General features: G+C 33.8%; 1 pseudogene; it reads right to left on the bottom strand.

The window, feature by feature from the left end:
• LOC113381357 lies at positions 1 to 25,023 on the bottom strand (annotated as a pseudogene).
• Between the last annotated feature and the right edge of the window lie 931 nt (positions 25,024 to 25,954).

The raw sequence follows: 25,954 nt of genomic DNA, 5'->3' as shown, positions 1-25,954 counted from the left end.
TTAGAGTTCCTGGTTATCCTGTTCGAGAACACTTGATAGATGTGTCTTTGTATGCTGTCCGCTGCCATCATGACTATGGTGCTTTTTAATAGATTGTCCTGAAGAGTTCTTTTTGCTGTGCTTGTGTTTCTTTTTATCCTTTTTCTTCTTTTTCATCTACAGTGGTAATAAAAATATCGAGAAAAAGCACATCGAGAAGATTGTTTCAAAATGTCATAGATAGTCTAATAATATTATAAATTGTCTCCAAATGGCATAATTTGTTTAAATATGTTGCATATTGTTGTAGTATGTCTAAAAATATTGCAGATTGCCTGAAAATGTTGTAATTTGTTTGAAAATGTTATGGATACTGTTCAAATGTTGTAAATACTAACAAAATGTTATAATATACACAAACAAATTGCCTAAAAATGTTGCAAATTTACTGAAAATGTGAATTGTTTAAAAATGTTGTAGAATAGTTTCAAATGTTGTATGTAAAATGCATAAAGTTTGCAAATTGTCTGAAAATACTGAAATTGTTTGAAAATTATGTTAGTTGTTTAAAAATGTCAAGATCTTATGAATTTTATAAACTCTTTGGAATTTCTCTTAATAGATGTGAAATTTAATCACAAAACAACATTTACAATAATATTAAATTTTCTGTTTATATAAACATGTAACTCACCTTTGAAATGCTTGCATCAGCACCAGATTGAGACTCCTACTTCACAAATGAACTGTTCAAGTCAAATGGTTTTCGATCAATAGGCAGCGCTACATTTTGCCTCATGAATTCAATATTTTTATCACTTTCTAATTCACTCTATTAAACAAAAAATATATATGAAAGAACATGATCAATTAAATGCATAAAGATTATTATCAGAATCTATTATACCTTAAATTTTAACCTCGTGCATATCAGAATAATCAAGAATCTGTCTTCCAAGTTGGTCATCCATGTCCAAACATTCCCTCTTAACAGGCTTTTTATCGATTTCATCTCATTCGCTTTTAATGTTATGCAGACCACGAACATCTTGTGATTCTGGAGGAGGTCTCTTCAGATGCCCACTGGACATTGATATGTCCATGTCATGAGATGACATCAAGGGCGAGGGATTGTAACTGGGTTTGGTTATTGTTGAAGTAGCCATGGAGGTGGTGAAATGGTGCTTTGACTAAAAAATAGAGAAAATTAGTATTATTATGTAATTTTTGGGAAGGCTAGCGGTTTCTGGAGCAAATGATTAGTTTTTAGGAAAGGTAGGGTTCAGTGCTTTCAATATCTATAGGTTTTCAAAAAATATAAATAATAAAAAAATCAAAATATTCTAAAGTTGGAAAGTCTAGTTTTCATAAAGCTTTTAAAACTTTAAAGCTTTTAAAACTTTTAAATTACTATATATGAAGTTCCAGCAATTTGCTTTAAGAGATAATGCTTATTTTATTTTACCTCTCCTCCAAAATGTGGACCTAACTAGGCCTAGAATTTGATACTCGTTGAGGTTTAACCAAGTTAGACATTTCATTGCTTTGAAGACATTGAGGTCTTCTAGATCCATACAATGCAAAATATAAATCTACCAGATCACAACGTAATCTTGTATCATGAGACAACATGCCACTAAAAATATAAATAAACATTAACCGTTGCAGAGTTATGCATTATATACAAATCTAATCTTACTTGATATTATTCCAAATTCTTTCTACCAAATCCTTCGTATCCCACCTATGCCTGTTACAAAAGGCGGTTTATCAATTAGCATTCTAACGAGAGCATGTCTGACCCCTGGGTCTCTATCTGTCTCTACTACATCTGAAAGTTTGTTCAAGTCATCTCGCCTGCCCCAAACAGGGTGATAGTATTGACCTAACTTGTCATGAATAAATTAAAAGTATAAATGAAGAAAAGTAATACGATATACGAAAAATGGTCACAATTTTACCAAAGCTCTAATTTGTACTTAAAAGCTCATAATTTTCAAATAACTTGAGATATTTTTTTGTTTAATCTTTTCCAGGACAGTTAGTCAATACTATCACCCCATTACGGCTTGATGATACATTTATGACAATCACAAATATTGTTTGAAAACAATTTTGAATGTCATTCACCTGCCATTGCAACAGGTATAGTTTTTTGAGGAAATAGTGTTGAAAATCAGTAAAATTATTCTGCCGAATGATATGAGCAGCTGAAAAAGACCCAAACATTTTTCTGAAAATAGCCAACATGGCTGGAGGCCCTGCCCAAGTGAAAACCATTGCATTGGCCACCTAAAACCATGTAATACATTTAATTCCATCTCGCACTAATATATTTGTTCTCACCTTTGTCAGCAGCTTTGCATCGAACTTTATAAAATGCTTGTTCATTCTCAATAGTGACAGTCAAAGCCATTCGCGAGGCAGGAGTTGGGTAGCGTACCAATGCATCAATCGCTTCCATCTGAGCAATAACATCGCGCTCATGTCTCAACTGACACTGCCATTGGTAATCTGGCTGGTCGATTTGAGTTGATCTAAGTAAGAAGAGTCATCTCAGGATCCAGGCGAATCCAGAGAACTGGAGAATCACTGTAAAAGAAAAAATATATCAATATGGATATAAAAGCCAAAAATATAACTTTACTTTACTTACTCCATAGCGCTCAAATCCATATCAACTTCTTCTCCTGTACACAAAGGAATCTTTTTCTTTTTATTTCTACGACTCTTGGAATGACAAGTAATGTCAGCTTTAACAACTGTATTTTCAATTTGTAAAGTATGTTTAAAAGTTCCATCAAGTTCTTGCAAAGTAACTAGCAATGGACCAACATATTTTCTAATACCTCTTTGACTAACTGCATCCTGTCCAATTTCCAACTCTACAGTATTTCTAAAAAGGAATTAAATTGAGAAAATTCATTTACTTTTTAATTAATGCAGAAAACAGATGGCATGATTTCTGATTATTACCTTTTCCTATTAAAAACTGATGTCAGCGAAAATCTGGCATGTCCACCAGTCCTCACCCACTGATCAACAAAAACAGCCATATCTTTGCCGGTAACAGTAAATATAGCTTTTGTGAAGACATTTGTAGAAATTAGCATATGATGCCATAATCCACTGCCTTAAATATAAGAATATAAACAAAAATCATAATATGTAATAAGTTAATTAAATGTATTTTACCAATTTTCTGTGTAGAAGCATTCGTAGCCAAAGCTAATTGTTCGTTAAACACTTGCAGCAGTAATTCTTGACCAATCCGATGTTCCAACATTCTAATGACTAAATGAGCCTTTTTTCTCATTGCCTAAAAAATGCATTAATAAAATGCATCCAACATTAATAAAATGTGTGTGATCATATACCTGTATATACTTTGGTGACATAGTATGCAGACTTCTGGTAGGGAAATGGTGTACATTCTGTCCATTATTTTGAGCCACTGTAGCATGGTGATTGCCTCCTCGTCCTTGGGGCCCTCCAGCAGCTGTTACAGGAGATGTGCCAGAGGCAGCGGCAACAGGAAGAGGTGCAGGCGCTTGGCTGGGATCCAAAACTATACCACCATACTGTTCTTCATAAGCCACAACCTAAAAGCCAGAACAATGTAAAATTTTTTTTTGTTACAATTTATTTTTGTTAATCAAGACTTTAATGTCTTATTTACAAAAAAAAAAAAAATACAAAAAAAAACAAAAAATGCAATACATTGAATATAAAATGAAAAAAGTTGAAATAAAAATTAAATTAAAACAGTAATACAAAAATAATAACATAAATGAAAGATGACGTGATGATGTATGCCGCGTACTACGTCAGGACGCGTGCAGACATTGGGCTAGGTGTTTGGTAGATCGGAAGGCCATTTCTTGCTCAATCTTCTTATCGGTCTGTGAATCGCTTGAATTGTAGGATTTGTATGCTGGATTAATTTATTGTTGAAAGATGAACTTCTAATCTTGATCATTTCGTTGACTGTTGAGATTTTCAAATCCTTATGTAGGCAAAAATTCGAAATATACCAAGGCGCATTAGTAAGGATACGCAGAATTTTATTCTGGCACCTTTGAATGATGTTTATGTTAGATTTGCATGAGCAACCCCATAGTTCGATTCCATAAGTCCAAATGGGCACTATGATTGTTTTATACAAAAGTACCTTGTTATCGAGAGAGATTTCAGATTTCCTCCCAAAAAGCCAGTAAAAATCTTTTATTTTCAGTTGGATTTGTTTCTTTTTATATTCAATGTGCGTTCTCCATGTCAATTTCGAATCAATGTGCATGCCTAAATATTTAACAGAATTGCATAGTGGAATTATTGAATTGTTCATGATGATAGGTGGACTGTTGTGATGTTTTAGAGAAATAATTATGTGCTGTGATTTTTCGATATTGATTTTGATATTCCAATCAAAAAACCATTTTTCGAGACTAGATAAATAATTTTGTAACTGACAAGTTGCTGTTCTAATATCGGAATTGCATGAAAAAATTGCTATGTCATCGGCGTAAGTGCATATGGTTAGAAGATCATCTGTGGGCATATCGTTTGTGAAAAGAAGATAAAGTACAGGGCTTAGCACACTGCCCTGTGGTACCCCGCATTCTATATTTCTGATGCTCGAAGTCACATCTTTAATTATGATTCTAAATTTTCTATTAAGCAAATATGAGCTTAAGATATTGAAGTAGTTTGGAAAAGTTGTTTTGATTTTATATAGGAGTCCTGAGTGCCAAACCTTATCAAAAGCCTGACTGACATCTAAGAATACGGCTACACTGTGTTCCTTTCTATTCATGGCTTCAAGAATACGAGACACCGTTCTGTTGCATTGTTGAATTGTAGAGTGATTTTTTCTGAAGCCAAAGTGATGGTGAGGAATCCAACTATCATTCGGATGATCTTCTGACAATCTCTGCAACAAAAGTCTTTCTAAAATTTTCGATAATATCGATAAAAGACTGATAGGACGGTATGAACTAGCAGTGTGATGGTTTTTGTTTGGTTTAGCGATCATAATAATTTCTGCAGTCTTCCACGCTGTGGGCCAATAATTGTATTGAAGTATGGCGTTGAAAATATTTGTTATATATAAAATACCTTTTGTAGGCAATTCTTTTAACATCTTTGGAGTAATTTTATCCATACCTGGCGAAGATCTGTTTTTTATCCTTTTTATTTCACATAAGACATCATTTGGTGAAAAATGTCCTAACGGTGTAGAATGTATGGGTTGATTTATGAAATTGTTAATTAAATTATTCTGGGAAATATTTCGAGCGCTAAAAATGCTACTTAGATGATCAGCAAATGCCTCCGCTTTTTCTTCGTTGCTTTTGGCCCAAATGAATCCGTTTTGGTTGGTTATTTTCAGAGGAGGGTTTTGTTGTAGGGGTTTACTTTTGTTTCTGATTGGTTTCCATATGGAATTATCGTACCTATTTAGCTGCAATATATACGACCTGAATGTACAATTCTTCCATTCTTTCATTTTTTTCCTCAGCGTGTTATTGAGATGATTAAGCGATGTCTTATCCGTTGGTAGATGAGAATGTTGCCAGGTACGTCTTGCTCTTCGTTTCTCTGCAATTAGCTTCTTAATCTCTTGCGGAATTATTAGATTATCATTTCTTGGATTAATGTTCGGGGTGATCTGCTTGGTTGTTTCACGTACAATCTCAGAAAAATAATCTATATTATTTTCTATATCAATAACGCTTGTAGGCCTAGATTTTGCAAATAATTTTGAATCAAGTGGATTTGAATTGAATCCAGTTAGAAAGATTGTTGTGTAGAATATGATTGTTGATAACTGGAGTAGGAAATGTGCTAAACGTCACAAGTATTGGAGAATGATCTGAAGAGAGATCGTAACCAGATTCAATATTGAGATTTGAAAGATCAATACCTTTCACAATAAAAAAATCTAAAAGGTCTGGAACTTTAGTAGGGTCAGAAGGCCAATAAGTTGGACTGCAAGTTGAAATAAAAGAGAGGTTATTTTGCCCTATGGCTGCATGAAGAATCTTTCCTTTGGCTGTAGTCAGTCTAGAACCCCAGGCAATATGTTTACAATTAAAGTCACCACCAATGATAAATTTATTACCTAATTGAGAGAAAAAAGAAGAAAACTGAGCACAAGAAATTTTGAATCTTGGTGGACAATAAACAGCAGAAACACAAAAATTATATAAATTTGTTTCAACAGAAATTTGAGTTGCTTGTAGAAAATCATCAGAAATATTTGGTAGAACAAAATGCTTTATATTATTTTTGATTAATATAGCCGAACCGCCGCGAGCCCTGCCACTTGGGTGATTTGAATTATAAGTAGTGTAGTTAGTTATAAATTTTAAAGTAGTTTTTTTCAGTGAAGTGAGTTTCTGAGATTAATAAGATATCTATTAAGTTTAACTTTAAGAAACATTCTACTTCATTTTTGTGAGGTATTAAACCGTTGGCATTCCATTCAGCAATTTTAATTATTTTTGCCATTGCTTTTGTTGTTGACTAACGTGGATAACATATTTATTATTATGGTGTTCTGTTGCAAAAGCTGATTGAAGATATTTTTAAATTCTAAAATAAGTGTTGCTAGAGAATCAGTATCGGGATTTGAAGGAGAATGATTAAAAGCAGAGTAATTGTTTTTTGCAATGTCTGCATAGGATGAATTTTGAATTGTTGGATTTAAGGCCGGAGAAATGTTGTTTATTTTATTATTAGAATTAGAATTATTAGAATTTTTAAAATTTTGGTTATTTGGATTTGGATTTATGACTGATTCATTTACTGGAGTTTTGTTTCTTTGTTCTTTAATTTTTTGGAAGTATGAGCAACCGCGATAATTAGCTGGATGAGCACCGTCGCAAAAATAACAACATGCCGGAGCATTCGAATCTTTGGTACAAGCTTTAGTATTATGATTGTCTCCGCATTTTAGGCAAGCAAATGGTCTATTGCAGTATTTTTTGGTGTGATTAAAGAGTTGACAGCGAGAGCATTGTATAATGTTGTTGGACTTTCTCGGTGGTTCGACGCGTATTATGCAGTTGAATAATTTATAAATGTTATAAATATTTTTGTTATTTCTATTTGGTTCCAGATCAACAAAAAACATATTAAGAGGTTCTTTTGTTATTCTATGTCTAATATTTAGGATATTACGTACGACATGACCCTGTTTTAATAGTTCTAATTTAATTGCATCTGTGCTTGTTGAAAAGTGTACATTTCTAAGAACAACCCTATAAGCCTTCTCTTCTTTCAATTGATATGTATGATATACGGCATTAGTTTCTTTTAGATGTCTGGATAAAGTTCGAAAATGGTCGACAGAATTACATAGAATTTTAAATGTATTGTTAGCTAAACTTCTCAGGAAATATTGATCGTGCGGAATTATTTCATTTAATTGATTAGACATATCATTAATATCGTCAACTCCATAAATAAATATTGGAGGAGGCTTACTGACTGGAGCCGGTTTAACTGAGATGTCATCATTAGCTGTTTCTATTGTTGAAAGGGCCGAAAATCTGTTTTGAATTTTGACATCTATTCCTAATGGTTCAAATGAAGTTTTTCTTTTTTTGAAATTCACTACTTGCCATGAATTAGGATGTTCGCGCCAGAATCTGTTAGATGTCGCCAGAGAATATTTTTAATATTCAGACAACACTTTTTCTCTGGCAATCCTCAAAGGTTTGGACGTAATGGCTGATCTGACGGGTGAACAAGCTCTCTCGCGTTGGCTAGTCACGTACACCGTTTTACTTGTACTTTTCCATATGAGTTTTTGTGATATATTTCGATCATTACTTATTACTTTATGAAATAAATACTTTTTAATCAGTGCAAGTGTTCCTTATTTGTGTTTGGAGTTCATTTCTTCCTCAGCATCCGAATTTAAAGCGAACTGAGATATCCGAACTTAAAGCCGCCATACGACTGGACCGCCGAGCACGTAGAGAACGTCGAGTATTTTACTTAATATATTCAATAAGATCAAATCCTCGGAATAGTGATTGAGTAAAATCCAATTAGCTATTTCGAAGGGGTCTAACCAACCCCCATTCGTAACATTGGTCCTTCGACGCCGGGATCCTAATTTTGATTAGGATTTATTGAATATATTGAGAAAATAAAATCCAAGATGGCACCTAAATTTGACGTGGGTGCAGAGATTGACCGAATGACAGCGAAGAGCGAAATGTATTTTTCAATAATGCAAGAAACTTATGACCTTTCTCAACAAGTTACCACCAATACGGCAAGTAAGTTAAAATTTCTTGAAAATTTATACCTTATTGAAAATGCACGAGAACAATGCATAAAATTAAGCGACGAAATAAACAAATTAAGACATTTAGAGGATCCGAGTTTTGTTCCTGAGTATGCCGACATAAGGGCCTTGGAAATTTTGTACTCAAAAATCAAATATATAGAAAAAATGTTGGATAATCAAAATATAAGTAATTCGTCAATACCGGACAGTGTTCCAAATCATCATTTACCATCCATAGAAGTTCCAAAATTTTCCGGCGATATACAACAATGGCCTTTATTTTATGAAACCTTTAAAGCATTAATTCATGAAAATACAAGATTATATAACGTATCCAAATTTCATTTTTTAAAAGGTGCGTTAGAAGGTTCCGTACTAAAAATTTTTAATGCCATACTACCAACTGCAAATAATTATCCGATTTTATGGGAAGCACTATTAAAAAAATACCAGAATAAACGATATTTAGCCACCACTTACTTTAAACAGCTCTTATCGTTTAAAACTATAACATCATCACAAATAGACTTATTTCTGGAACAATTCGATACAGCTGTACAAGCCCTTTCACAATTAAACCTTCAAGATGCATTTGACTTTATGATAACGTCTATGGCATTCTCAAAACTCGATCCCATTTTGCAGGAGAAATTTGAGCATTCTTATCAAGGAGAATTTCCTAAATACCAAGATCTCCTCAAATTTCTCCATAAGTCGCAACAAGCGAAAAATCAAGTTTATGGTATGACAACTATAACTAACAATCACACATATGGTGAGCAAAAGGATAAAAATTCCAAAATTAGTCGATCATTTCTTTTAAAAAGTAAATACGAAAAGAAGTGCTTTGTGTGCCGGGAACAACACGCCATATTTGCATGTTCAAAATTACTAGAAATGAACATTCCTGAACGACAAGAATGTATAAAAAATTTAAACCTATGTGTGAATTGTTTAAGCCATAAGACGACAGTTGCGTGTCGATCGAAGAAAACTTGTATTATATGTAAGGCACCGCATCATACATTGTTGCATACTGATAAGAATCTTGCAAATACGAATCAAGATAATCCGTCGAATTCGAAATCTAATAATACAGTTTTATGCGTTTTCAACAACAACCAGCTGGCACATAATGTAACCATATTGCCTACTGCAGTAACGAAAGTTTTCACCGAAAATGAAGATATTTTATTACGTACGATAATTGATTCAGCAAGCGATAGAAATTTTGTCACATTAACTTGGTGCTTAAAAGCTCAGTTACAAATTAAACCAGTTTCAGCCAAAGTGATGGGATTAGGTAATTCATCACAAAGCGTGATAGGATTGGTTAATTTTACTTTAATTTCTTTAGTCAATTCATATCAATTGTCGGTATGTGCATATGTCGTGCACGAGATCGTGGGAAAACAACCACAAACCACCATTCCAGTTTCATCAATACAAACGTTCTTAAAGTACCCTTTAGCAGATCCAAACTTTTATTCACCACAAGAGGTCGATGGTATCTTGGGATGTGATGTTTTCAGCGAAATTATAGGTACTCACCAGGTAAAAAATGATCAAGGAGCTCCAACAGCATTAGAAACGCAGTTGGGATACATAATAATAGGTTCTGTTCCCAATTTATCCCAACCTTCAAGCACATCGACTAATTTGTGCAGTATTTCGAACCCAGATCTTAACGTTCAAATGGATAAGTTTTTTCAGTTAGAAGATATTCCACAACCAGCACTTCCTTACGGCGATGATTATTGTGAAAATCATTTTATTGCAACAACAACACGATCTCCAGAGGGGCGATACATAGTAGCCCTACCTTTTAAAAGTAAAGGAAAAAATTTATCAAAATCTTTTACTTTAGCATTAAAGCGTTACCACATGCTAGAAAACAAATTTTTGAGAGATCCAGAATATTATAAAAAATATTCCGCAGTTATAAACGATTATTTGACACAAAACCATTTATCCTTTGTTACTCCTTGTTCTCTGGATAATAAAGTTAATGATTCGAGTCACATAGAAAATGCATATTATATTCCTCATTTTGCAGTCGAGAAAGAAAGCTCCTCCACTCCATTACGCGTTGTGTTTGATGCATCTGCAAAAAATGTGGAATTTACCTCGCTAAACGAAAATTTACATGTGGGTCCAAAACTACAAACGAACATTTGTTCGATTCTATTAAATTTTCGTATGGGACGGATAGGATTAATGACGGATATCAAACAAATGTATAGAAATATATGGGTTCGCGAACAGGATCGAAAATACCAAAGGATATTATGGAGACCATCACCCGATGTACCTATTGGAATCTATGAACTAAATACAGTTACATTTGGCTTGTCATCATCTCCATTTCAAGCCATTAGAACAATTAAACAACTGTCGCGAGATGAACGTTCCAAATTCTCCGAATCACTTATAAAAATACTTGAAAACGATATTTACATTGATGACGTGGTTACAAGTGTTGATTCTTTAGAAAATACAAAAATCATTGTTCGTGATCTACAGATCGTATTTGCATCTGGGGGTTTTGAATTAAAAAAATGGGAATCTAATCATTCTAGTATACGGAACCTATTTCCTACATCTGATATTCAAACTAAACATTTCCCGAATGATTTTGAACTCGATAATTCTACCAAGGTATTGGGATTAAAGTGGAATCCTTTATCAGATAATTTTTCATTTGACATAAAACTTATGTGGAAAAGGTGGACCAAACGACATCTCCTTTCAGTAATAGCACGAATCTGGGACCCTCTAGGTTTCCTTACTCCCATAGTTATTAAGATAAAAATATTAATGAAGAAAATTTGGACCTTAAAGATTGATTGGGACGAAGAATTGCCATCATTCATTATTACTTCGTGGTTAGCAATTTATTCCGAATTAGAGCTTCTTAATAATTTTGAGATACCACGTTATTTGAAAACTTCAGAACGAGGTAAATGTACCTTATTTGGTTTTGCAGATAGTTCCGAACAAGCATATGGAGCTGTAGTTTACATTAGATCACTTAACACTCGGAATTTCATGCTAATATCAAAGTCGAGAGTAACACCTATGAAAAATCAAACTTTAGCACGATTGGAACTTTGTGCATGTCATTTATTATCTAAATTATTACATTTTGTATTAACAAACAATAAACATAATATAGATTTTAATTCCGTTTATTGTTTTAATGACTCAATGATAGTCCTTCACTGGTTGGCAGGTCCAGCCAATCGTTGGAAAACGTTTGTAGCTAACCGAGTATCCAAAATTCACGACCTTCTTCCGAATGCACAGTGGCTTCATATTCCGTCCGATCAAAATGCAGCTGATTGTGTTTCCCGCGGATTACGACCTAAGCAATTTATGCAACATAAAAAATGGTTGTTCGGACCGGATTGGTTAAACGATGACATATCTACTTGGCCCAGTAAACGTATTGATACTTCTATAGAAATCAATCAAGAAAGAAAGGTTAATGCTCTAGTGGTAAAGAATGTTATATCACCGATCAATTCCTTATATATGTTAACACAAAAATTTTCCAATTGGAACAAACTTATAAGGATTTTCGCGTATATATTAAAATTTTGTAAAATTATCACTAATCAAAATCGTTTTTTGACTTCTGATTTCAAACAAGCCGAGGTAGTGATTATTCGACTAATCCAAGAACATCATTTTGCCGAGGAATTTAAATTACTAAAGAATGGGTTGCCCTGCTCAAAGAAATTCCGACGACTAAATTTAGCTTTGGATGCAAATAATTGTTTACGCGTTAATGGGCGATTAAGATTAACAACGAATGAAAACCCATTTCTTCTTCCTAAAAAAGACCAAGTAGTAAATTGTCTAATAGATTACTACCATAAAAACAATTTACATACTGGCTCAAATTTAGTTTTATCTTTATTAAGACAAAAATATTGGATCTTGTCAGCGCGGGCGATAATTCGTCACCGTCTTCACAAATGTATCACATGTTTTCGACATAATCCTAGATCCAATTTTCCATTTATGGGTAATTTACCAACACCACGTATTCAAGCAAGTAGGGCCTTTAGAAATGTCGGCGTAGATTATGCAGGCCCGTTCAATGTCTCAATGAGTCGCCACAGAGGCGTTCGAACATACAAGGCTTATATATGCCTTTTTATTTGTTTAGCTACCAAAGCTATACACCTCGAGCTAGCTTCTGATTTGACAAGTGATACGTTTCTAGATTGCTTAAAACGATTTCTAGCTCGGCGCGGTCCCATTGAATGCATCTATTCTGATTGTGGAACAAATTTTATAGGTGCAAAAAATACTCTTGATTCCTTATATATTCTGTTAAATTCCGATGAGTATAAAACGCATTTTAACAAAGTCTTAATTTCACATAACATCGAATGGAAATTTAATCCACCGCATGCTCCACATTTTGGGGGCATTTGGGAAGCAAATATTAAATCAGTAAAAAACCACTTGTTAAAGGTTATGGGAACACAAATATTATGTTACGAAGAATTTATTACCGTTCTCAATCAAATCGAGGCTTTACTAAACTCAAGACCGTTATGTTGGCAGAGTAGCGATCCATCGGATCCACAACCCCTTACACCGGCACATTTTTTGATGCAAGAACCACTGTCGGATATGCCGGTTGATTATGAAAACTTAAATTTGTCGAAAAGAAAGCAATTATTAGACCAAATAGTCGCCTCATACTGGAAGCGATGGAGTAGAGAATATCTTACTGAATTACAGGTTCGTCAAAAATGGAACACTGTAACCAATCCTATAAAAAAGGATGATCTGGTAATTGTTAAACAAGAAAATACACGACCATTACATTGGGGATTAGGAAGGATCGAAGAAGTTTTTCCAGGCGACGATGGAATAGTGAGGGTAGCATCAGTCAAAATTGGAGACACACTAGTTAAGCGACCGGTGGTCAAACTTTGTCCTTTACCTTTTCAATAACTAAAACTGTGACAAGACATTCCAATTTCCAAAATAGTGAATTATTTTACTATCAACCGATATCAAGAAATACAGGATTATAAAAGGTATCCCTTTTAGACTGGGGAATATGTTCGCGCCAGAATCTGTTAGATGTCGCCAGAGAATATTTTTAATATTCAGACAACACTTTTTCTCTGGCAATCCTCAAAGGTTTGGACGTAATGGCTGATCTGACGGGTGAACAAGCTCTCTCGCGTTGGCTAGTCACGTACACCGTTTTACTTGTACTTTTCCATATGAGTTTTTGTGATATATTTCGATCATTACTTATTACTTTATGAAATAAATACTTTTTAATCAGTGCAAGTGTTCCTTATTTGTGTTTGGAGTTCATTTCTTCCTCAGCATCCGAATTTAAAGCGAACTGAGATATCCGAACTTAAAGCCGCCATACGACTGGACCGCCGAGCACGTAGAGAACGTCGAGTATTTTACTTAATATATTCAATAAGATCAAATCCTCGGAATAGTGATTGAGTAAAATCCAATTAGCTATTTCGAAGGGGTCTAACCAACCCCCATTCGTAACATGTTGTAACGTATGTCGGCATACTCAGGAACAAAACTCGGATCCTCTAAATGTCTTAATTTGTTCGCGCCAGAATCATGTTAGATGTCGCCAGTTGATATTGGTAATAATCAGACAACACCTTTTCTCTGGCAATCCTCAAAGGTTTGGATGTAATAGCTGATCTGACGGGTGAACAAGCTCTCTCGCGTTGGCTAGTCACGTACACCGTTTTACTTGTACTTTTCCATATGAGTTTTTGTGATATATTTCGATCATTACTTATTACTTTATGAAATAAATACTTTTTAATCAGTGCAAGTGTTCCTTATTTGTGTTTGGAGTTCATTTCTTCCTCAGCATCCGAATTTAAAGCGAACTGAGATATCCGAACTTGAAGCCGCCATCCGACTGGACCGCCGAGCACGTAGAGAACGTCAAATATTTTGCTTAATATATTCAATAAGATCAAATCCTCGGAATAGTTATTGAGTAAAATCCAATTAGCTATTCCGAAAGGGTCTAACTAACCCCCATCCGTAACATTGGTCCTTCGACGCCGGGATCCTAATTTTGATTAGGATTTATTGAATATATTGAGAAAATAAAATCCAAGATGGCACCTAAATTTGACGTGGGTGCAGAGATTGACCGAATGACAGCGAAGAGCGAAATGTATTTTTCAATAATGCAAGAAACTTATGACCTTTCTCAACAAATTACCACCAATACGGCAAGTAAGTTAAAATTTCTTGAAAAATTACACCTTATTGAAAATGCACGAGAACAATGCATAAAATTAAGCGACGAAATAAACAAATTAAGACATTTAGAGGATCCGAGTTTTGTTCCTGAGTATGCCGACATAAGGGCCTTGGAAATTTTGTACTCAAAAATCAAATATATAGAAAAAATGTTGGATAATCAAAATATAAGTAATTCGTCAATACCGGACAGTGTTCCAAATCATCATTTACCATCCATAGAAGTTCCAAAATTTTCGGGCGATATACAACAATGGCCTTTATTTTATGAAACCTTTAGAGCATTAATTCATGAAAATGCAAGATTAGATAACGTATCCAAATTTCATTTTTTAAAAGGTGCGTTAGAAGGTTCCGTACTAAAAGTTTTTAATTCCATACTACCAACTGCAAATAATTATCCGATTTTATGGGAAGCACTATTAAAAAAATACCAGAATAAAAGATATTTAGCCACCACTTACTTTAAACAGCTCTTATCGTTTAAAACCATTACATCATCACAAATAGACTTATTTCTGGAACAATTCGATACAGCTGTACAAGCCCTTTCACAATTAAACCTTCAAGATGCTTTTGACTTTATGATAACGTCTATGGCATTCTCAAAACTCGATCCCATTTTGCAGGAGAAATTTGAACATTCTTATCAAGGAGAATTTCCTAAATACCAAGATCTCCTCAAATTTCTCCATAAGTCGCAACAAGCGAAAAATCAAGTTTATGGTATGACCACTATAACTAACAATTACACATATGATAAACCTAATGATAAAAATACAACATCTAGACTGTCATCATTCATGAAATATGATTATAAATGTCTTGTTTGCCGGGAAAAACATAGAACATTTACATGTTCAAAATTTCTTGCAATGAATATTCCTGATCGGCGAGCAATTATTCAGAAATTACATCTATGTGTAAATTGTTTAAGCCATAAGACGACAGTTGCGTGTCGATCGAATAGAACTTGTCTTATATGTGAGGAACCGCATCATACATTACTGCATATTGATAAGAATCTTGCGAATACAAATCAAGGTAATCCGTCTAATTTAAAATCTAATAATACAGTTTTATGCACTACCAGTAACAACAAACTCGCGCATAATACAACAATATTGCCGACAGCTGTAACAAAGGTTTCTACCAAAAAGAAAAATACTCCACTACGTACTATAATTGATTCAGCAAGTGATAAAAATTTCGTTACATTAGCTTGGTGTAGAAAGGCCCATTTGAACGTTCAACCAGTTTCAGCCAAAGTAATTGGATTAGGAAGTTCGTCACAAAACGTAATAGGATTGGTTAACTTCACTTTAAAATCCACAATCAATTCATATCAATTGCCAGTATGTGCATACGTTGTGCAAGAAATTGTAAGAAAACAACCACAAACCACGATTCCAGTATCATCAATCCAATCATTCTTAAAGTACCCACTAGCGGATCCAAAGTTTTATGTGCCTCAAACGGTCGACGGCATATTAGGATGTGATGTTTTCAGCGAAGTTATGGGTACTAATAAGGTGAAAAATGGTCAAGGTTCACCTATAGCACTAGAAACCCGATTGGGTTATATAATAATGGGTTCGATATCAGATTCACTTCAACTTTCAAGTTTTTCCATGCAATATGATTGAAAATCTATGACTTTCTTTCTAATATACTATGTCTCCTTACAACGCTTCACTTTCGATCAAAATGCCGCCTTTGGCGTTTCCAGAACTACCTGAACACTTGATCCGACCTAAAAATTGGTTATGTTGTGTCGGTTTTGGGAACGAAATTATTTCTACTTAGTCCTCTCAAAGGATTAATATTCTCCATGGAGACTCAATGATAGTGGCCTTGTTGAGCTCAGTGGTGATCCTCAACTTCCTACCTACACCTTTATTGACTTTGGCGGTTTTGCCTGCTCCATTGGATGGAAGAAAGAGTAGAAGTTTTCTAGGTGCCGATGGAGTGATTCGAGTGGTCCATATCCAAAGAATTATAAGGTTATAAAAGGTATCCCTTTTAGACTGGGGAATATGTTCGCGCCAGAATCATGTTAGATGTCGCCAGTTGATATTGGTAATAATCAGACAACACCTTTTCTCTGGCAATCCTCAAAGGTTTGGATGTAATAGCTGATCTGACGGGTGAACAAGCTCTCTCGCGTTGGCTAGTCACGTACACCGTTTTACTTGTACTTTTCCATATGAGTTTTTGTGATATATTTCGATCATTACTTATTACTTTATGAAATAAATACTTTTTAATCAGTGCAAGTGTTCCTTATTTGTGTTTGGAGTTCATTTCTTCCTCAGCATCCGAATTTAAAGCGAACTGAGATATCCGAACTTGAAGCCGCCATCCGACTGGACCGCCGAGCACGTAGAGAACGTCAAATATTTTGCTTAATATATTCAATAAGATCAAATCCTCGGAATAGTTATTGAGTAAAATTCAATTAGCTATTTCGAAGGGGTCTAACCAACCCCCATTCGTAACATTGGTTTCATCGTTCAATGCCTGAATATATTGAGAAAATAAAATCCAAGATGGCACCTAAATTTGACGTGGGTGACCTATTGTTCGTTCAAACAATTCTTCGATTTTTTGCAAAAATGTATGTTTGCGCCAGAACCTGTTAGATGGCGCCAGAGAATATTTTTAATATTCAGACAACACTTTTTTCTCTGGCAATCCTTAAAGGTTTGGACGTAATAGCTGATCTGACGGGTGAACAAGCTCTCTCGCGTTGGCTAGTCACGTACACCGTTTTACTTGTACTTTTCCATATGAGTTTTTGTGATATATTTCGATCATTACTTATTACTTTATGAAATAAATACTTTTTAATCAGTGCAAGTGTTCCTTATTTGTGTTTGGAGTTCATTTCTTCCTCAGCATCCGAATTTAAAGCGAACTGAGATATCCGAACTTAAAGCCGCCATACGACTGGACCGCCGAGCACGTAGAGAACGTCGAGTATTTTACTTAATATATTCAATAAGATCAAATCCTCGGAATAGTGATTGAGTAAAATCCAATTAGCTATTTCGAAGGGGTCTAACCAACCCCCATTCGTAACATTGTTCGTTAAATAAAGGACAAAGTTTGACCACCGGTCGCTTAACTAGTGTGTCTCCAATTTTGACTGATGCTACTCTCACTATTCCATCGTCGCCTGGAAAAACTTCTTCGATCCTTCCTAATCCCCAATGTAATGGTCGTGTATTTTCTTGTTTAACAATTACCAGATCATCCTTTTTTATAGGATTGGTTACAGTGTTCCATTTTTGACGAACCTGTAATTCAGTAAGATATTCTCTACTCCATCGCTTCCAGTATGAGGCGACTATTTGGTCTAATAATTGCTTTCTTTTCGACAAATTTAAGTTTTCATAATCAACCGGCATATCCGACAGTGGTTCTTGCATCAAAAAATGTGCCGGTGTAAGGGGTTGTGGATCCGATGGATCGCTACTCTGCCAACATAACGGTCTTGAGTTTAGTAAAGCCTCGATTTGATTGAGAACGGTAATAAATTCTTCGTAACATAATATTTGTGTTCCCATAACCTTTAACAAGTGGTTTTTTACTGATTTAATATTTGCTTCCCAAATGCCCCCAAAATGTGGAGCATGCGGTGGATTAAATTTCCATTCGATGTTATGTGAAATTAAGACTTTGTTAAAATGCGTTTTATACTCATCGGAATTTAACAGAATATATAAGGAATCAAGAGTATTTTTTGCACCTATAAAATTTGTTCCACAATCAGAATAGATGCATTCAATGGGACCGCGCCGAGCTAGAAATCGTTTTAAGCAATCTAGAAACGTATCACTTGTCAAATCAGAAGCTAGCTCGAGGTGTATAGCTTTGGTAGCTAAACAAATAAAAAGGCATATATAAGCCTTGTATGTTCGAAAGTGAAGCGTTATATGGAGACATAGAATATCAATTCAATCAAAATTTCATGAGAAAGGACCTCAAGCATTTTTAATAATATTGCGTAAAAGTACTTGAAGGTTGAAGTAAATTTGATATGGAACCCATTATTATATAACCCAATCGGGTTTCTAGTGCTATAGGTAATCCTTGACCATTTTTCACCTTATTAGTACCCATGACTTCGCTGAAAACATCACATCCTAATATGCCGTCAACCTTTTGAGTCAAATAAAACTTCGGATCTGCTAAGGGGAACTTCAAGAATGATTGAATTGATGAAACTGGGATCGTGGTTTGTGGTTGTTTTCTCACAATTTCGTGCACAACATATGCACATATTGGCAATTGATATGGATTGATTGAGGATTTTAAAGTGAAGTTAACCAATCCTATCACTTTTTGCGACGAATTACCTAATCCGATTACTTTGGCTGAAACTGGTTGAACTTTCAAATGGGCCTTTCTACACCAAGCTAATGTAACGAAATTTTTATCACTTGCTGAATCAATAATAGTTCGTAATGAAGTATTTTTCTTTTTTGTAGAAACCTGTATTACCGCTGTCGGCAATATAGTTGTATTAGGTGCGAGTTTGTTGTTATTGAAACTGCATAAAACTGTACTATTGGATTTCAAATTAGACGGATTACCTTGATTCGTATTCGCAAGATTCTTATCAATATGCAGTAATGTATGATGCGGTTCCTCACATATAAGACAAGTTTTCTTCGATCGACACGCAACTGTCGTCTTATGGCTTAAACAATTCACACATAGGTTTAAGTTTTTTATACAATCTTGCCGTTCAGGAATGTTCATTTCTAGTAATTTTGAACATGCAAATATGGCGTGTTGTTCCCGGCACACAAAGCACTTCTTTTCGTATTTACTTTTTAAAAGAAAATTTCTGAAATACCTTTATTATAAAACATATAAAATTTACCCTGAACGTGGCTTTGACCACAACACTTTACTAAAAGAATTTGGTATTCCTTCCCTTGCCTCACGTCGATTTATCTGTACAATTATGTTCTTATTTAAGCTTTGCAATAATTCTATAGACTGTCCTCTTATTCTCAATCAACTATCCTTTAATGTTCCAAGGCTATCTTCGCGTTCACAATTATTTTTCAATTATCCCACCCCTAAATCTAATTCTCTCTTAAATTCGCCTATTTTACTAATGTCCTCTAACTTTAACTTAATTAATAATGAAATAGACATTCACAACACATCACCTAATCAAATAATCTCCATCTGCACAAGTTAATCTTTTTATTTTCTTTCAAATATCTTATTATTTTCTGTTTATAAATATTATTGTTACATTCTGCATTATATGAAATTTTATCTTAGCATTTTATGTTACTAACTATATATTGTAATTTTGTGTATATTTTAATTGTTATTCATTATGTCAAATAATTGTATTTTTGAGTCCTCTTGGAGAAATCTGTGGGCTATATATTTAAATAAATAAATAAATAAATAAATAAATAAAAGAAATGATCGACTAATTTTGGAATTTTTATCCTTTTGCTCACCATATGTGTGATTGTTAGTTATAGTTGTCATACCATAAACTTGATTTTTCGCTTGTTGCGACTTATGGAGAAATTTGAGGAGATCTTGGTATTTAGGAAATTCTCCTTGATAAGAATGCTCAAATTTCTCCTGCAAAATGGGATCGAGTTTTGAGAATGCCATAGACGTTATCATAAAGTCAAATGCATCTTGAAGGTTTAATTGTGAAAGGGCTTGTACAGCTGTATCGAATTGTTCCAGAAATAAGTCTATTTGTGATGATGTAATGGTTTTAAAGGATAAGAGCTGTTTAAAGTAAGTGGTGGCTAAATATCGTTTATTCTGGTATTTTTTTAATAGTGCTTCCCATAAAATCGGATAATTATTTGCAGTTGGTAGTATAGAATTAAAAATTTTTAGTACGGAACCTTCTAACGCACCTTTTAAAAAATGAAATTTGGATACGTTATCTAATCTTGTATTTTCATGAATTAATGCTTTAAAGGTTTCATAAAATAAAGGCCATTGTTGTATATCGCCGGAAAATTTTGGAACTTCTATGGATGGTAAATGATGATTTGGAACACTGTCCGGTATTGACGAATTACTTATATTTTGATTATCCAACATTTTTTCTATATATTTGATTTTTGAGTACAAAATTTCCAAGGCCCTTATGTCGGCATACTCAGGAACAAAACTCGGATCCTCTAAATGTCTTAATTTGTTTATTTCGTCGCTTAATTTTATGCATTGTTCTCGTGCATTTTCAATAAGGTGTAATTTTTCAAGAAATTTTAACTTACTTGCCGTATTGGTGGTAATTTGTTGAGAAAGGTCATAAGTTTCTTGCATTATTGAAAAATACATTTCGCTCTTCGCTGTCATTCGGTCAATCTCTGCACCCACGTCAAATTTAGGTGCCATCTTGGATTTTATTTTCTCAATATCTAAAACTGTGACAAGACATTTCAATTTCCAAAATAGTGAATTATTTTACTATCAACCGATATCAAGAAATACAGGATTATAAAAGGTATCCCTTTTAGACTGGGGAATATGTTTGCGCCAGAACCTGTTAGATGGCGCCAGAGAATATTTTTAATATTCAGACAACACTTTTTTCTCTGGCAATCCTCAAAGGTTTGGATGTAATAGCTGATCTGACGGTGAAGAAGCTCTCTCGCGTTGGCCGGTCACGTACACCGTTTTACTTGTATTTTCCATATGTGTTTTTGTGATATATTTCGATCATTAGTTATTACTTAATGCAATAAATACCTTTTAATCAGTGCAAGTGTTACTTATTTGTGTTTTGAAGTTCATTTCTTCCTCAGAATCCGAATTTAAAGCGAACTGAGATATCCGAACTTGAAGCCGCCATCCGACTGGACCGCCGAGCACGTAGAGAACGTCAAATATTTTGCTTAATATATTCAATAAGATCAAATCCTCGGAATAGTTATTGAGTAAAATCCAATTAGCTATTCCGAAAGGGTCTAACTAACCCCCATCCGTAACATTGACATGTTCGGTTTCTTGACATCAGAATGTGGTTGAGTGAGGCTTGTAGATGCACTATTACTAGATGATATTACTTCCTGTCTTGAGTCAGAAACTGATGAAGTTGAACGCAGCGAGACCTTTTCCGATGTAAACATATTGGTCCGACCTTCTTCGCGAGGTATCTTGCTGTATTTGCTGGATCCAATAACGGTCTTTCGTAGTTTTGGGATTTCTGATGGTTTACTGTCCGATTCCATATTCGCTTCTATATCTTGATTGAAATGTAAGACATTTTTTTGATTCCACAAACGCACATTAGAGTCTCGATTATGTATGGTTTTTTGTAAGCAATTATTTAATTATCTGTACACTTTTGTAAGCTTTTCATGCAATATTAATAAACCGTAAAATTCAATCTGACATGCACTTGTTTTTTTTTCATTACACCAACAATGTAAAATAATACATCAAAGTAATATGACAATATAATCTGTTACTTACATCCAACAATTCCTGTCTAACCCACTCTCTGTAATCATTATTTCCAAAACATTTCTTCGAGTACAACCCACATAGATATTCAGCAATTCCTTTATTGAGCCAGGTGTCAGACCAGCTCTGCATAGTAATGAAGCAGCCAAAGAATTGTTCAGCTATTGCTTGAGACATTGCTTTCCTGGTTATATAAGTTTGATCAATTATAGCTATGGAATGAAGCAAATGAGTACTCAGAATGCTCATGGTAGTGTAGGCAGCTACATCTTGAACAGTCTAAAAAGAATAAAAGGGGATTTATTTTACAATCTATGAATTAAATTAAATTCTAAAGAAACTTTATTCACCTCATCAACAAAAACTTGCTTATAACAAGGATATGGATATCTTGTAGCTAAAGTTTCCTCATAAAACTCAAAAGCTTCATGCATATATCGAACAGAGTTCTTCAATAATGGCATTAGTTGTGGTAGACAAAAGTGGGTCACTTCGTGCATATGGGGGTCCACATAAGTTTCAAAAGGTCTAGTATGAAAAAAAAAGCACAAAGTTATTGATAAATAATACAATATTGATATATCTAGTCCATACCCAACAGCTAAAGCAATATTAGGAGCACAAGCAGGAGTATTTAAAACATAATGGTAAGTCTTCCTCCTCATATCAGGCGTCATAGTAATTTCTACAAGATCACCACAAGAGACAGCTGTCATTGCTGCGTCAACAGTAAACTCAAGACTCCAAGTACAAGGCTCTGCATAAGAATACACGCAAGGAAACCAGAGTCTTGATGAGTTTTCATGTGCATAGGTGTACATATGAGCTGCCCTCCAAAAAAAACAATCATAAAAATACTGCCAGTTATATTGTGATTTTCTTTCACAAACCTCTTCCATGGTGCCTTCAGTTTCAGGCACAACAAAATGCAAGCCACCTTGAGGTTGCTCTAAAGAAAATTCTATTCCAACTCTTAAACCTCTACCTTCACCAATGAGATGGCTTGCTTCATGGGACACATTGATAAATAATTCTCCTGCATTACAATCAGGATCTATATTTTGAGCAGCCGCTAAGTGACACTTGGAAAATACCTCCAAAGACCTCCTGGTAATAGAAAGGATATTTATCAACAATCCTACTAGTAGAAATTGATAATTATGGGTAAAAACATAGAACAACTTACGTCTTTGAATCATTTTTGCAGATATCCAAAAAGGGATCAAAATATTGAAAAGTAGCCTCACAATCGCCTAATGTGACTCTATAAATTCTACATTGCTTAGCATTTAGTTTAATGCTTCTCAAATTGTCTTTCAAAGGTACTATTGTCAATTCCACGAAGCCCTATTATAAAAATGAGTACACAAATTTTTGTAGTTTGATAAAATAAAGTGAAAATTATTTGTATTTAATATTTACAATTATGCTCTTCCTCTCGAAGCTAATACCAGTCAAACATATTTGATGAGCTGTAAAATAAATATTTTTAATGAATTTATATATCTAAACACCTGCAAATGAAAACTTGATAGACTACTTATAATTTAAACGGTCTGGAATTATCCACTGAACGTTCATTCTTCATTTTTGACTAAATTAAAACTTAAATATACAAATTTAATATTAAAAATAAATTTATTAAACATTATTATTGCAAAGTTTGCTTCTAGGTTACAAACGTCTTGTTGAATGTTGATATCAAAAGCCTTCCAGTGATGCCAATTCTGTCATGTCATAACAATGAAAATCGTAATGTATACATGCTGCCAACACAAGAACAATATAACGAAAATTTGTAAATGAGGCAAATTTAAAATTAACAATCACAGTAAGAGACATTAAATAACATATTATTGCTAATAAAATCGATATATAATTTAACTAAAACTACTAGATGTAAGTAGCATTTTGCCTTGAGGCAAGTTGCATGAACTGATATCACTAAAAAATCTGTAATTAAATTAATTATAATGCACAACCAAGTGCTTGTATGTCCTAAAAGCTTATGATCAATATATAAATGTGTACATCAATTTAAACAATACTAGAATAATCACAATAATTAGAGCAGGTTTACAGAAATAACCGTTTATAAATATTTCACTGGCTTTCACATGAGCACCCAAGTGTCTCTTCTCATATAGGTACTTTATATTTTTGAGCTTTATGGTTATTTAAAGTTTTTGATGCATGAAGAGATTTGCTACATGTTTCACATTGATAAGGAAATTCTCTAGAATTGATAAACTTGTGTGCATTTAAAGCATCAGATTGTGCTAATGATTTATTGCATATTCCACATTTCTGAAGAAAATTTCCAGAATGATTAGTCATATGTTTTTTTTAAACTATATACGGAACGAAATAGTTTGTTACATATTCCACAGTTATAAGGAAGATCTTCAGAATGAATAAGCATGTGTTTCTCTAATCGAATCAATCGTGTGAATGTTTTATCACATATTTTGCAGATATGTTGCTGTTTTCCAGTATGAGTGAACATATGTCGTTTCAAACCTTTTGGTGAGCGAAAGTTTCTGTTACATATATTGCATTTGCAAGCAAGTTCTCCAGAATGAATTGGCTGTTCTCTGTTATGAGCAATATGTTGTATGAGTGTACATATGTCGTTTCAAACCTTTTGATGAATGGAAGTCTCTGTTGCATATTTTGCACTTCAAAAGAAGTTCTCCGGCATGAATTGGCAGTTCTCTGTTATGAGCAATAATATGTCGATCTAAATGGTGTCTTAAAGCAAATGCATTATCACATATTGTGCATACGAAAGGGTTTATAGGAGCCTGCATTAATTCCTGTTTGATTTCTTCCTCTACAGTTATTTTAGAATTCATAAATCTTTCCAGACATGTTTCTCCATTCTCTGAACAAGATTCAGACTTAATATCCTCTTCATTTTGAGGATCTTCTGCTGAATATTCTAGTGGTTCAATTTTAATCGAGGTAGTTTTTTCTTCTGACATTATTAGATATATTAGATACCTGATTATAACAGAGAAAACAGTTGTGTACTAATTAATCATGTATTTTAATCAATGATATTAAATTTAACTAATTTAAGGTGATACTTGCAGCATAAGGTTAGGAATTTTTCCCGTCGTAACATTTTAGAAAGAAATGTTTTGATATGGTTTTGATAATCATCTTCAATCTTATCATCTCAACAGGAATATTTTTATAAATTACTTTTATTTTTATAAATTACTCCATTTATGTATAATGTCTATTTTAATGTAATGTAAATAATAGAAAGTTTATTTTGTACGTCAAAATAATCGTCAATGTTGGCCACATTGCCGCCATGTTAGAATTGTTCACACGCAAAGAATCCTCAAACTGTGATGGCCAAATTGGTATCTTTAAACAAACTTATACCTGCAATTATTTAAATTATTACATATTGTGTACGTCTCAAGAACGCCTAATACTTTATTCCAACCTTTAGTGAATTTCTAAAAATCATAGAACTTCTTGTCCTTTTCAGGAACGCCCTTTTTGTAAGACTTTTTGTCTTGTTCTAGTTTGCTCGTCAGTACAGTCCTTTTCTTTTTTTATGTTGTTATTAATTGTTATCGATTGTATTAATAATTCTATTATTTATACATATGAAATTAACAATAAACGTTTATAACAATAAACTAATGGAATACACGTGTAATGGAAATAATGCATTAGGTTTGGGCAACATGGCAAGCGAATTTAAATTAATTGTTCAACACAACTGATATATGTTCATCGGAAAAAAATTCGATATATTATTAATTATTTTATGACTATTGTATTGATTGTACTTCAAAGTTAAACTCAAACACAACAAATATTTAATAAAACAGTACAAACATATATATGCAAACCAGTATGTAAACATTTTTTTATCCAAAACAATCATTTTCT

Source organism: Ctenocephalides felis, unplaced genomic scaffold (assembly GCF_003426905.1).
Source record: "Ctenocephalides felis isolate EL2017-DRISC unplaced genomic scaffold, ASM342690v1 CF-g0.4_SCAFFOLD_02833, whole genome shotgun sequence".
NCBI classification, from domain to species: Eukaryota; Metazoa; Arthropoda; class Insecta; order Siphonaptera; family Pulicidae; genus Ctenocephalides; species Ctenocephalides felis.
Note: the sequence above shows the minus strand (reverse complement) of the source record. Positions and strands in the feature narration are given on the sequence as shown.